This window comes from Natator depressus, chromosome 2, assembly GCF_965152275.1.
Source record: "Natator depressus isolate rNatDep1 chromosome 2, rNatDep2.hap1, whole genome shotgun sequence".
Lineage (NCBI taxonomy): Eukaryota > Metazoa > Chordata > Testudines > Cheloniidae > Natator > Natator depressus.
The window spans coordinates 237,364,684-237,379,652 of record NC_134235.1 but is presented as its reverse complement, the minus strand read 5'-3'; the positions used below and the strand labels follow the sequence as shown (position 1 = coordinate 237,379,652).

Genomic DNA, 14,969 nt, shown 5'->3' with positions numbered 1-14,969 from the left:
GGGGAGCTCTGGACAGGTGCAGAGGTCTGCATTCATGGATCCATTCCTAGCACTGAGGCCTTTGTAAGCATTAGCTAGTTTATTTCTCTGAAAATGCAGGATAGTACCCTACAGTGTATTTTCTAATGCTTCCTCCAGTCAACTTAGAAAGGCCTCAAATGATGGAACTTCCAGCTCTTCTCCTGGAAGATAATGCAGTGTGACAATGAAAATTATGATTTTCTCTAGCCTTGGGAAAGTAAACTTGTTGAATTACTCATATATAGACACAGCTGGCACTTATTATGGATCGGGAAAGTAAACAGAACCAAAGGGGAAAAAAAGCTATTTTATTCTTAAAACTGGTTGTATTTTTGTTGTTTTCAGTTTTTTATACCATAAACTTTATGTATAATTTATTAATACTGGCTGAAATGTATCTTTGGCTATTTGGAGAGGGGAGAACGGGAGGTGATGTGATTAATTACAATTAATAAAATATTTGTTAAAAATAGAAAAGTTGTGGGGTTTTTTAATGCTGAGGCCAGTATGTGATCGTTTACCCCACTGCAGCATGATTTCATTATTCCTACACTATCTCTAATAGACAAGTGTTTTGTCTAGTCTTCAATATTTCCAGGGATATTGGTTACAAAACTTTCCTTGGCAGCTTGTTCTATTGCCTAACTGCTCTGATTAGGGGTGGGTGAAGTCTGTGGAATTAGATGCTCTATGCTAGTGTCTCAACCAGTTTTGGGGAGGTTCACAAAACTAGTCTGAATTTGTGATCCAGTTTGTTTGTTTTTTTAACTTAAACCAATTGCACCTCTGTATTCTCCACCCAGTGGCTAGAAGCTTCTGCTATGTGTTAGGGATAGAAGAACCCCCCAAAAGCTAGACTGCCGTAACTTGGTGCCCATTATATAGTATACATGCTATATTTTTGCTGTGAAAATTCTCCCCCTCTTCCTCAGCCTCTGTGTTTTTAATCTGCCACTCTGCTTCTCTTTTGTTCCCAGAGCCTCTCCAATACAAAATGCAAACAAAGACTGAACCTTCAGTCCTACAATGTGTTCAGAAATTAGGCAAGACAAGTTTGCCTATCCTTACTTCTCAACAATGGAGTTAAAGGCTTGCTGATTCAGGCCTCGAATAATTTTTTTCCTTATGAAGCTTAAGACCAACTTCCCTTGTTCTACCCTAGCTGAACAATAAAAATAATTGATCACTGTAATTCATATATGTTCCTTTGCATATCTGAAGAATTTAGCATCCAGTGACTGTACACATAAAATTCTATTTGGAGCCTCGTATTAGTTCAAAATATATAATTTTTGTGAGATATGTTTCACATTACATTTGGAATAAACATTCCTCATACTAGAAAAGGATAGTGCTATCAATTAAGTATTTTGTACTGAGAACAGTTAGCCAATTAAACAGCAAGATGCATCAGAGGGTGTGGCTTAAGCAAATACCACGTTTGGGGCAGCATGAGGCAAAAGAAACCATTGCCCCCTAGAAACTCCCTGGCTGCTGTTATGAAATTTATTTCAGTTTTACCCATAAGTTATTTCAGTCATTTACTTTGATTGCTGGAAATTGTCAATTAGCGTTATAATGTTTTAACGCCAAGGTTCACAAAGAAGCACTTTACCACTTTGGAATATTAAACAACCTGACCCAGGCTCAGCTGCTTTCTGTAACTTATAGAATATGACAGTGGATAAATGTTTTAGAATGTTTTGTTGGCAAGCATCAGTCAGCATTGTTAACAAGGCGCAGTGGGTAAAGTTCCACACAAAGAATATTTCTGTTCCTATGAGCCAACATTATTTCTCCTTATAAATATATGGAAATACCTTCAAATACCTGACTACACAGTCTCCAAAGAAGGCTTTTTACCTTTGCAATTAACATCACCCTTCACTAGTTGTTAGAGAAATCTTTCTTCTTCTACATTTTCTAATGGCGCAAGCTGTCAATGTGCAATTTAATGCTCTGATCAGCTCTGGTCACATATTGTGTTTTAACAAGAACGATTCAAGGACATTTCTCACAAATTAATACGAAATATATCCTAAATGCTTAAATCTGCTTCAACGTTTAATGTCAAACACTTGGAGATGTAATTATTCAATCTACAACAACAAAAAATTACCTTTGAATTAATTCCATGCTCCAGTGCAGTGAAAGTCAAACAAACAAGTTATAGTTCAAGGCATTGTTTTTTGAGTGTTTTGGTTTTTTTCCCCCATCTGATTGAATGCTTAACCAAGGCGCTCACTTTCTCAGTTCAAATGTAGCACAGAGTTCACCTACTGACAACTCATGTTAATATTTAACTTGGACTGGTAGAATGGAGAATTCCCTGCACGGTTGGAGGAATCAGTGCACAGTGACTGGAAGAGCTAGCCCTGACAATACATTCACTTAGAATAAGGCCAGAACTTTCCAGCGTATCAGTCTTTCTATTAAAATGAAGGCCGCTGGTTTTCCAGTTTAAACTAAACATTGCCCTGACAGTCAGTTAGAAGTCAAGCTTGGCTAATAAATGCTTATTCTTGGCACAATTTTTATCACACACTCCAAGCATGTGTGTCTACACTGTGATCTGAGATGGAGTGGTTTGTTTAGACACACCTGTGCTAGCATGGCTAAAAATAGCAGTGTAGATGCAGAGGTGGCACAGGCTTCAGCAACACAATGAGGCGCGCTGGGTCTCTAGCGTGCTTGTACAGCCTCTGCCAAGGTACAAAAGTGGGACGACCGGGGGACACTGCCCCCGAGGCCCCGCCCTCAGCCAAGCCGGAAGCCGGAGTGGGGTCGGGGGCTAAAAGCAGCCCCCTGCCCACCCACCCAGGGCAGGTGGAGGGACGCAGGCTCCCCACAGCTGCCAGTGCAGTTCTCCCCAGTCTGGCTCTGGCTGGCGGTGGGGCCCTTGGAGCAACAGCCCGGCCATGATAAGAGCCATGCAGGCAACTGTAGGGAGCCACGGTGGACCCTCCACCTGCCTTCGGCGGGGGTCAAGCAGCCCCCGGCCCATGTCCCTGCCCCCTGGATCTCTCGCCCAGGGCAGGAGGAGGGTCTGCGCCACAGTTCCTCACAGCTGCCCATGCAGCTCTTACCTTGGCCAGGCTGTGGCTCCGAGGTGCCCCTCCCTCTCCAGCCAGAGCCTGGTTGGGGAGACCCACACAGGCAGGTATGGAGAGCCAGCACAGAGTCATGGACCCTCCACCTGCCCTCAGCAGGGCGGGGAGCCCAGGGGGTGGGGAGATGAGCTGGGGGCTGCTCTCAGCCCTCCCGCACCCTGGGTAGGTGGAGGGTTCACCGCGGCTCCCCACAGGCTGGGCTGCATGCTGGCCTGGTCAGGGGGTGGGGCCTCAGGGAGAAGAAAAGGGGAAGGAGTGGGTCCACCCTAGTGAAAAGTGATGGGCCAGGCCCCCCACACTTTCAAAAAGTGGGAGGGCCCTAGCCACTCCCCTCCCCCCGGTTCTGTCACCCTGGCCTGTGCTGCCACATCTACACTGCTATTTTTAGCTTTGCTAGCACAGGTATATCTATCGGAGGTGCAATTATACTTCAGACTGCAGTGTAGACATACCCTAGGTCTACATCCCCAGTAAGTAGCTTCCATCTGCTGCACATCCATGTAATGCTGTGGGTTGATTTGATGGACTGAGGCCAAGTTTTCCCATTTCTGAAGCCCTGATTGAGATTGCCTGGTGCTGTGCCCCCCTTCTTCCAATCACCATTTCCAAAATCCTGAATTTCATTATAACTTGGGTACCTAGGTCAGGTATAAATGCAAAGAAGCCATTGCAATGAGGTAGCTGAAACAGTTAAGCAGCCTCCACACCAAACACCGGCCCATGTCTCCTGCCAAAAGGTCGGTACATCCAAAGCCACTCAGAAGTTTGAACTATGCAGGCAGGGGCTTGGCTGGGTATTGCGTGGGTGTGTGAGTGAATCAGGACATCAAGAGAGAAGCACTGAGAAAACCAAACTGACAGGGACAGAAGCACTGGTAATGTGGCCCTGAAAGAAAGAGAGAAAGCTTTTCAGCACAGAGTGCACACTGGACGAGCAGGCTTGTAACCGTGAGCTTTCTCCTGCTGTTTCATTCCCACTGTGTTCAGGGAACCAGGACTTTATGTATAATCTTCGTAAATAAACAAGACTCTATCAAAGGAAATACTTATCATCCGTTTCTATCTCCTAACTGGAACAATCAACAATATCCCCAATCTAACTAACTGCCCAGCTCAAACAGGATAAACACTTTCCTCCCTCTTCCTCCTTGTTTCAATTAGGTGAAAGCCTACTTCTGCTCCCACTGAAGTCAATAGAATATTTGTTATTCATTACGGGGAACAGGGTTAAGCCCCAAATCACCAAACTTCAGAATACTCAAATTATAAACAAACATTCTGGTAGCTAAAGAAATTCAGCCAGGTTTTCGTCTCTTTTGGTCAAGTGTAAATTACAGAGAAATCTCCAAATGAAAGCAAAGACCGACGATGAAAACCTGATCAATTGCTATCAATTCAGTTTAGATGAAAAGTCGCTCCCTTTTCAGCTCTGCCTGGTGCCCAGAAGAGAGGAGGTTAACAAATAAATCAGAAAACAAATCTAAACAAAAAACCTCCCAGATTTTACAGTTCTAGTAAGTATCCACAATTAATCCTACCATGTAATTCAGGCTCCCAGCAGTGGGTAAATAGAATTTCCAGAAGGGCTGGGCTAGAAAAGGAGTTGTCTCCACTGTTGAACCTTAATAGGAACCTTAATACAGTTTATCTGCAATTAAAAGTGGATTTCATGTTAATCTGACTATTTGCTGAATTTGTGGCCCCGTCTACAATGGATCTTGGAACCATGCTTGAAACCTGTTTGGAATTTGGTTACAGGCAAACGTGTTTTATACACCATGTCCACACTATTCCTAATCAAACTTTAGAACCATGCTATAATGCATTGTTCTAGCTCTATTTAAGACTTAAGTTATAAAGTAGCCGTGGCACAATCAATTTACTCCAAAGCCCTCTCTCTACTCTAAAAAAGTTCAAAATCCTCCCCCCATTGCTAGCATCAGTTCAGCTCTATTAGTATTAGCCGCATGATAGTAGATGGACCACCAATATTGTTAACACTGTTGTGTAACCTTGCTCCTCTTGAACCAGATTCTGAGGCCCTTAGTCAGGTTGGGTACAGCTTACTCCACAAAGTAGTGCCATAAGACAGTAGTCAGTTACTAGCCAGACTGATAGCTCCATCTGTTAAGTTTGCCCAGCACTTCCCATTATAAAGACCCTCCTTTCAGCTGCTTATAACTTTGCCAGACTAACTGTCCAGGCTGAAATTTTCCATGCTGGGTGTTTGCTTCCTCCTAAATTATTTTTGAAAATTTCAGCTAAAATAGTTCAGCCATTTCTGAGAAGGCGGCTAAGGGAAAATACATTGTTTCTCTGTGTTAAAAAAAAATAATTCCTGGTGGCCTTTTCTTTGGAAAGATCTAGTGCCCCATATTTTGGAGCAAGGAATTCAAATTTGGAAGAAGGGTGGCCTTTGTGTCAAGGATGCTTGAACAATTGCATTTTAATTTGCCCATGCCCAGTAGAGACTTGTTAGCACTTAAAAGAGCAACTAAGCATGTTCCATCCCCTACAGCTCCTAGTTTTAATGGGTTGCAGTTGCCCCGTCCCTTCACAGCTCCTGGACTGCACAGAGCAACAGAGCATGCTCCCTCCAGCTCAGGGCTACAGGGGCAAAGGTGGACTTTCCCTGTAATGGCTGCTCCAGGCAAGGGTGGGGCTGGGCACAAGAACTGAGCGGGGAGCCTGTCTTTCCTGTGCTCTCAGTGTCCTTGCCCCTGCTGGCATTCAGGCAGTGTGGAGGAGGTAGCCATCTGAATCAAATGCAGAGAGGTGTGGTGTTTAGCTGCTGCTTGTAATTATTAGAACTGGGAGCACTGGCTGTTGGGAGTCTGAAAGGACAGGAAACAGGAAGGGGGGCGGGGGAAGTTGAGGAGGCTGAGTGAGAGCTACCGAGCGTGCAGCAGCAGCACCTTGGTAAAGAGGTTTCCACTTTAAAAATAAAGTCCTGTTGAAGTTTGTTAGTACCTTGCCTGGTTGCTATAACAAGAGGACAAGAGAAGAGCCTGGGGCAGAGACTGGGACTGGAGGCTGACAGGGGTGGAGACTGGGAAAGGAGACTAGGTCTGAAAGCCAGGAAAAGAAACAGATTGAGACAGGGAGACAGTGGTGGGACTGAGATCTGAGGAGGAGCCAGGGGGAGACTGTGACTGGCAAGGCAAGGAGACTGGGACTGGAAGTCAGTGGGGTAGTGGGAAGGAGGTGGGGTGTGGGGAGGGAACTGGGACTGTCTGGGCAAAGAGAGTGGGACAAGGAGCCAGAGGAGGCAAAGACACTAAGACTGAATGAGGAGTCTGGTGAAGACTGGGCCTGGGAGCCAGTGGGGTAAGGAAATGTGTATGTGTGGGGGGGTGCAACTGGAAGACAGGAAGAAGGAAGAGACAGAGATTGGGAAGTGGGTGAGGGAAGTAGGACTGGTTGGGCACAGAGACTCAGGACAAGGAGCTGGGCGTTGAGGAGAGCCTGGGAATGGTTTGGCAAGGAGAATGGGAGCAGGAATGGGGGGTGGTCACTGAAGAAGTGAGATTAGGATTTACTGGACTAGGAATCTGGGACCAGGATCTGAAGCCAGAGCAGTGGAGACTGGAACAAGGAGCCAGTGGTGGGGTAGAAATAGAACTGAGACAGAGACAGGAGAGGGGACAGGGCAAAATAGGTCAAGCTTGGGGAAAATAAGTGAGCGTGTCCACTGGAGCACACTCCTCTCAGGAGCCCAGAATGGAACACAAGATTCATGAGTCTCACTGTTCCTTTGCTATCAGCAAGTATTTGTGAAACCCACTGCCAAAGGTCCCATCCCCCTCTAGTGCTGATCCTATAGAGGATAACAATCAAGGACTACTATTAGTTATTCCATCAGTTAAAGTGGCAGAGATCTGAGTGGTAGATTTAAAGGTTCCAGCCCTGCTGATGAACCAGGCAGAAATCAATATGATGCCAAATTTCAGTTTTGTTTTGTTTTAAAACTAGGAAATTGAACACATACAAAACTACATTAAAACAAGCATTAAGGTTGCAAAGTCGAACACTCAAAAATTAGGAAATATCAGATTTAAGATTTCTTGTGCAACCTTAATTCGGCTCTTTGGGCACATGCATGGTGATAGTCTCTTTAGGTACATTATTGCATACTATTTTTCTACAGGATCCCTATTTCATTGGATGGATCTGCTCTGGGGATGAATCAGAGTTGCGTAGTGAAGGAGGCTGTTCTCTGTGGGACCCCAGCCTTATTTGTTGCAGAAGTTAGTAGCAGTGTAGTGAATGAGGCATCGGACTGCGGGAAGAGAAAAGATAGTATTATGGTTAAGGAGAATTAGATTCTATCCCCACCTCTGCCAGACAGTTCCTTTATGATGCTGAACAAGTCACTTAAACTAAACTTTTCAGAGGTGGTCACTAACTGTGTTTCCCCATTTTCCGGATATGTGACCTGAAACCCTTGGGTCTGATTTGCAGAAATGCTGACAACTTACAGCTGCAACAGAAGTCAATGGGAGATGTGTTTGAATATATAAAGTGCTGTATGATAAGGGCTTCTGGGGGGTTTTATTTAATTTTTCAGGATTTATTTTTAGCCATTTGAGTTTTAAGTAGAAGTCCAACAATCGGGGTGGGGTGGGGATTGGTGACTGTCTTCGGGTATGCACCACAGAACCTTTTTAGTGCACGCCAGTAGGGTCTACAGAGACCAATTAATGTGCATCATGTTACTGCACTTTAGAAAATCACACCCCTCTAGTTTGCATTTCTGCTCCATATTGACAACCACTTAGATACAAGTAACTATTTTGGGTATTGTTCCAGTGTTTATTGGATAAACGCCATTTTGTTTTGGTTTTTAAAATCAGTAGTGTTTTATCAGGGTTTATACCTTAAAACCAAAAATCAGAAGCCCTATATAAAATGTTAGGTCCGAGGCGTCTCTGATTGGGGACCCAAAATTAGCAGATACTTTGACCTTAATTTCTTTGAGCAGCAGCTCCCCATCTGTAAAATGGGGATTACACCATTCCCTCACCTCACAGGAGTGTTTTCAAGTTAAAATTATTAATATTTGTGAAGTGCTCTGATACTATACCGAGAAGCACCATAAAAACGCCTTTGCGGAAGTTAACAATTCTGTCTTCAGAGCAGGGTTTGATGAATGTGTGGTAGTTAAAGCATTGGGCCACACTCTGAACAATGAGAAGAAAACAACATATTGAATAGCTGCTCATTAAGTGAGCATCATCCATTCTGTATACTGAATGAGGTAGGGGCCTGTGGAAAAAAAATAGCACATGATCATGCAATTTAAGCCTGTACCGTAATGTGCACACACAAGAGAGCTGTGCAACCTTACTTCTGGAATTTCCTAGCTTTTGAGTGCTTGACTTTGCAACCTTAATAATGTTCTCTTAAGATATTTTTTGTATGCAACATAATCAGGGTATTGGAATCTAGCCCATAGGGATAAAGAAAGAAGAGAGTGCTTGTTAAGGAAGAAGACTTCCCTTTTATTTCATGAGTATTGCATTCCCACTGGATGGAAGTGTCTCCGAATGGTAGAAAGAAAAGGAGTACTAGTGGCACCTTAGAGACTAACCAGTTTATTTGAGCATAAGCGCATGAAAGCTTATGCTCAAATAAATTGGTTAGTCTCTAAGGTGCCACTAGTACTCCTTTTCTTTTTGCGAATACAGACTAACACGGCTGCTACTCTGAAACCTGTCAGAATGGTAGAAGTTGTCCATAAAACCTCAACCGCTTTCTTAAAACATTGGTGAATAAAACTTAATTTATTCTACACATTCTGAGTGTGGCCCCAATACACAGAAACTCAGACACTAATAATATTGCTCAGCAGGTAGGATCTGCACTGAATGAAGTATTTTAGTGATGACAATAACTAATCCTAGATTTGATCTTTCTTCTGTCACAAGTTGCCACCACACCAAATCAGACACCCACTGATCTATGTGGGCAACCTCCTATGCTCTTACAGAACCCCATCATTAGCCACAACCTGTGAAGATTAAAATGGCAGATTGAGCAGTGCTCCTGTAGTGAGGTAGGAAGAGATCAGATGTCCCGTCCTAACACTGCACCACTTTAGTTGCTGGTAGGAGAAGGAAACACTGAGACCAACATTGAATCAATAACCTACAGAGGCAAAAGAAAAATATCGCAAGAAGGAGCACTCCTTCCAAGATCACCTACAGCAGCTGCTGGACAAAGAGGATGGCAGTTCAATAATACTGATTGTTTCCACAAACCGTGAGACATCGTGATAAACCCTGAGGAACATCATCTTGCCACTAAAGCAGCTAAGTTAAGTGACCCACTGTCAGTGCACAATGGCTGCAGGGGACTGAACCTACTTATATCTGCAAGCTAAGTCTACACTATTTACAATGGCTAGGAGTATCCAACATACCACTCAAGAAGACCGTTGCTGGTGTCCCCTGAAGGTGTAACAGATGGAGCCCAGGGAGGAAGAAAGGAGAACTATGAGACAAGACTCCTCAAACAAAGGCTGTAATCAAACACATGGCAGGCCAAAAGGGGCAGAGGGAAGGCAGGATGCAGCTTAACTGATGGAGCCTTTCCTAAGCTAGGGCTATGCTGGTGCAGCTGCTCCGGTGGTAGCACTAGTGGGAATTTGGTACGCCTGCCCCTTCTGAAATCAAGGGCGCACATACAAGAGTCTCACTATGAATTGACAATGACATCTAATGGAATAAATGCCACCACCAGTTAATTATGTGAGTGTGCGCAGAATTCTGGGATTTCTTCAGGTTATAAATGTTTGAGCTATCACTCTTTACTGCTGTGTATTACTTTTACATAGCCAATTTTTAAGTGCCCAGAGTTACAAATGTCAGCATTTGATCGATCAGCGTGGTTTTGCTGTCTTACCCACTCTGTTGATTTGAACAATTCATTCGTTAATATAGTAAAACACATGTTCAAGATTTCAAATTGTTTAACGAGTTTTGACAAACAATTCCCTTGGTGGTCTTGAAGTTTCTGAGAAGCAGATGGATGAGGTACAATTTTATAGATTCTCTCTCCTATCTGGGTAAAGCTGCGAGGTCTGAAGTAGGCTTTAGTGCAAACAGGGGACAATGTCAGACAATAAAGAGACAATTGCCTGTGTTAGCACAACAATTAATTTTGTTTGCTGAGCACCAATCTGTCTATTTGTTACCAGGAATGTGCTAATTATTCCTGCTAATTACATGCAAAACATTCATTATCACCTATATGTGGAAGAGGACCCCTCAGGTTTCAGTGACAAATTAATTACTGTGTTTTCCTTCTGAACATACTTAGACTGTCCCTGTTGTTATCTACAAAGTAAATTGGTTAGCAGGAAGCTTGTCTCTCAGACATGTTCTGCAAACTGAAAAGTAGATGTACAAATATTGTTAACTAGTTACTATTCCCCCTTTTTTTTTCAGGCAGCTATTTTCTGAAACTCTCATAACTATAATGTTAATTTACAAACTCTTAATTCTCATAAAGTATATTGTGTACTGTGCTATGTTCCATTATGTAACTGCTTTGAAAAATCAGAGCTTTATAGGAATCTACAGTACAGAACAATGGAGACAGACAGGATGTATTCAGCCAAAAGAAAGAATATAGCTGACACAAACCCAATGGTCAAATACTCCACAGCCAAATAAAATTCAAATGTGAAATAAACAGGAGGATGTAAGTGCCTGTAGCCATATAGATTTTCATAATCAAATCTCCTGAGTTAGGACTGGTTTACCTACCTGTATGATTATTTTCAGTTAATTTTAGTTAGATGTCGGAATGATGTTTTTGGTTGGTTGTCTTCGTCCTCCCCATTCCCCCCCCCCCCCCCCGTAAGTACATCAGTCAACCTCTAATGTCGACACAGTTATACCAGTATTTATAGGTTGCAATTTTGGTTGGATGTATTCCTGGAGATTTCATCACATGACATAATCTTTAATTAAAGATTAATCTTTAATTCCTGGAGACTCCAAGCCAATCCTGGAGGGTTGGCAACCCTAAGTATAAATGTGCCCTCTACCACGGTAGCTCACTCCCCTTCCTACATAGGAATAGCTATAAGGACTTTTATTCCCTCATTTAGCTGCATCCACACTGAGGGGGTGTATCACTTTAATTATGCCAGTATAATTAAAGTGGTACAAATTCTGTGTATAGACAGGGCCTTAGGGATGGGGAGAAGTTACAATGCCAGGAGCCTTCACAGAGGGTGTACACTACCTGGATGCTCAAAACTTAGCTCTGTGGGGGCTACCAGCATAGCCATACCCAGCCAGTCACTGAGAGAGGAAGGATGAGGAGGGGCAAGCAAGGTCAGAAGATCTACCACTAAACAGATTCTCCAGTCCTTAACACATGCAATCCTTAATCCCCATGCACAGAGTGGGATACCAGTCCCATGGTTCCTACTCATTGTCCATTCTGCAGCCTAGGGAGGGAAAATTCCATGCACTCACAGCAATTCCCATTGCCATTTTAAGTGTCTGGGCTGGTTTCTGTGGGCAGTTTTTTGGGCCTTGTCTACATGACAAAAATATGCTATGTTTGAACAGGGGTAGGTGCATTCAAGTTAGCTGACATGATGTTGAAAACGACAGTTCCTGGGCTACACTGACTGGAAAGTTGTGGGCAGCATGGTGTGAGCTACCGCAAGTACTTCCAGTTGTAGTCAAACAATAATGTTCGGCAATGTCAACAAACACTGAAAGGTTTAGTAAAATGAACTTAATATGGAAGTATGAAAGAGCTGACATTGAAAAAACAAAGGACCATAATCATAGCTAGAAACCTGTATCAGATGACACAGAATTATTCAAACTACTGTAATATATTAATCATTTCTCTTCCAAAATAGTAGGCATGACCTTTTCTGTGATCACATCTTCCCCTTCTAACCCTTTCTGGTCTACCACTTGAAAAGTATTGGCATTATAGTTTTATTGCAATTATTATGGCCTCATTTTCCACTGTAGGTTCCTTTGGTTAGGCACCTAAACCTGTTCTGAGGCACCTAAATATAAGTAGCCTGACAGTCAGAGGTGCTGAGTACCCACAATCCCTCCTGAAGTCAGCTTTGCTATTACTTAGGTCTCCAGATATAGGTTCAGGTGCCAAAGTTTAAAAGTTTTGGCCTAAATCATGAACATAATATTACTGGAATTTATTTTTTAAAGAACCAATATATTTTATGATATGCACAGTGTAATTCTAGATAATCAAAATCTATATACAGTAAAAGCCAAACTAATGCAAAGTCTGCATTTATCAAAGTTGATTTAAATCCTAAATGTTTCCCTAACATTTACCTTCAAGTTTCTTAATACTCATGCATACAGGACTCCTGGAACAATATTGTATTTGCTCATACAATAGTTCTTAAACACAGATACGTATTTCCTGGCTATAGAGAAAATAAGGCTATAGAGAAAATATTCAGTATCACATAACTTATCATTCCCAGGCAAGATTTTAGAAAGGGACCAGCCATAACTTGTTGTGCATAATCAGCACTGGAAGCTAAATAAATGACTATATCATTTGATTATCCACATAATTTTAAAACAGTTTGAGTGGTAGTTGGCGTATTTCCTGCTAAATGGGATTATGATTGCACAACGAGTATGTTTTAAACAGAAACAATATGTTTCTGGAGGCACAAAGCTCCTGGAATTTTGGTTTAGTTATTTTTTTCCTTGGACTATGTACCTACCCCAAGCTCTCCCTGCTCTCTAGAAGAGTGGCTCAAATGAACCATTCCCTGTTGGGGCTTATACAGCCAGCAGCTACCCTGGAGACACACTCCAACATTTCCTTCCACATAAATGAGCAGTTAACTGATAGGTTAAATACATTAAGAATAAATAGTGAATAAATGAAGGGGAAGTAAATTTGTAGATGACTTGAGCAGATTGTTTCTTGCAGATGTTGTGGAAGAAGTGGATCTTGAGGAGGAATTCAAACAGGGAGAGAAAGAAGGGGGGTGGGAGGGGACTTTGCATTCCAGCTCATGGGAAAGAGCTCCACATACAGGGAGCTGCATGGAAGAAAGTGAGGAGGCTGTTGTGGGAGAAGTGGACAAATAGGTCATCAAAGCTTGCCTCACTGGTCAAGCGAGGGTGGGGGCAGCACAGTAACACAAAGTGGATAAGTAGGGAACACAGAATTATGTGGAGCCTCAAAGGCAATCACAAGAATCTTGAAATTGATGCAGTGGAGTGGAGAAGGAGTGAGCCAGTGGAGACATTCAAAGAAACAGGACATGGGGGAATATTATGGTTAGGACAACAGGGAAGAAAGGGAATTTTAGTTGCTGCCTTATGCATGAACTGAGTTAGAACATAAGAACAGCCATACTGGGTCAGACCAAAAGTCCATCTACCCCAGTATCCTGTCTTCTGACAGTGGCCAATGCCAGGTGCTCCAGAGGGAATGAACAGAACAGATAATCATCAAGTGATCCATCCAGTCACTCATTCCCAGCTTCTGGCATAGGCTAGGGACACCATCCCTACCCATCCTGGCTATTAGCCATTGATGGACCTATCCTCCGTGAACTTATCTAGTTCTTTTTTGAACCCTATTATAGTCTTGGCCTTCACAACAGCCTCTGGCAAGGAGTTCCACAGGTTGATTGTGCATTGTGTGAAAAAATACTTCCTTTTTTGTTTGTTTTAAATCTGCTGCCTATTAATTTCATTTGGTGACCCCTAGTTCTTGTGTTATGAGAAGGAGTAAATAACACTTCCTTATTTACTTTCTCCACACCAGTCACAATTTTATAGACCTCTATCATATCCCCCCTTAGTCATCTCTTTTCCAAGCTGAAAAGTCTCAGTCTTATTAATCAGTCTTCATATGGAAGCCATTCCATACCCCTAATCATTTTTGTTGCCCTTTTCTGAACCTTTTCCAATTGCAGCATATCTTTTTTGAGATGGGGCAACCACATCTGCATGCAGTATTCAAGATGTGGGCGTACCATGGATTTATATAGAGACAATATGATATTTTCTGTCTTATTATTTATCTCTTTCTTAATGATTCCCAACATTTTGTTTGCTTTTTTGACTGCCACTGCATATTGAGTGGATATTTTCAGAGAACTATCCACAATTACTCCAAGATCTCTTTCTTGAGTGGTAACAGCTAATTTAGACTCCATTATTTTATATGTACAGTTGGGATCTTTTCAAATGTGCATTACTTTGCATTTATCAACATTGAATTTCATCTGCCATTTTGTTGCCCAGTCACCCAGTTTTGAGAGATCCTTTTGTAGCTCTTAGCAGTCTGCCTGGGACTTAACTATCTTGAGCAATTTTGTATCATCTGCAAGTTTTGCCACCTCACTGCTTACCCCTTTTTCCAGATCATTTATGAATATGTTGAATAGGACTGGTCCCAGTACAAACCCCTGGGGGACACAACTATTTACCTCTCTCCATTCTGAAAACTGACCATTTATTCCCTACCCTTTGTTTCCTATCTTTTAACCAGTTACCAATCCATGAGAGGACCTTCCCTCTTATCCCATGACAGCTTACTTTGCTTAAGAGCCTTTATGAGGGATTTTGTCAAAGGCTTTCTGAACATCTAAGTACACTATATGCACTGGATCCCCCTTGTCCACATGCTTGTTGATCCCTGTCACAGAGTGTGGGGGCCCTGTACCCCACTCTTCCTGCAATTCCCCGTGGCTCTCAGCCAGCCAGTAAAATGGAAGGTTTATTAGATGACAGGAACACAGTCCAAACAGAGCTTGTAGGTACAAACAGGACCCCTCAGTCAGGTCCCTCTGGGGGGCAG

The 14,969-nt window shown here is 42.7% G+C and overlaps 1 long non-coding RNA gene across 3 annotated transcripts in view; it reads right to left on the bottom strand.

Annotated features, from left to right (window-relative positions):
- The window catches only part of LOC141983268 (uncharacterized), a 72,819-nt gene that overhangs the window by 39,960 nt on the left and 17,890 nt on the right, over positions 1 to 14,969 (bottom strand). The window contains exon 1 of one of the 3 annotated variants that reach the window (XR_012638333.1): positions 2,141 to 2,252. The exons of the other annotated variants lie outside the window; for them this stretch is intronic. This is a non-coding gene — a long non-coding RNA (uncharacterized LOC141983268). Of the gene's footprint in view, positions 1 to 2,140; positions 2,253 to 14,969 lie in introns of those variants that run through there. 3 annotated transcript variants of the gene reach the window in all.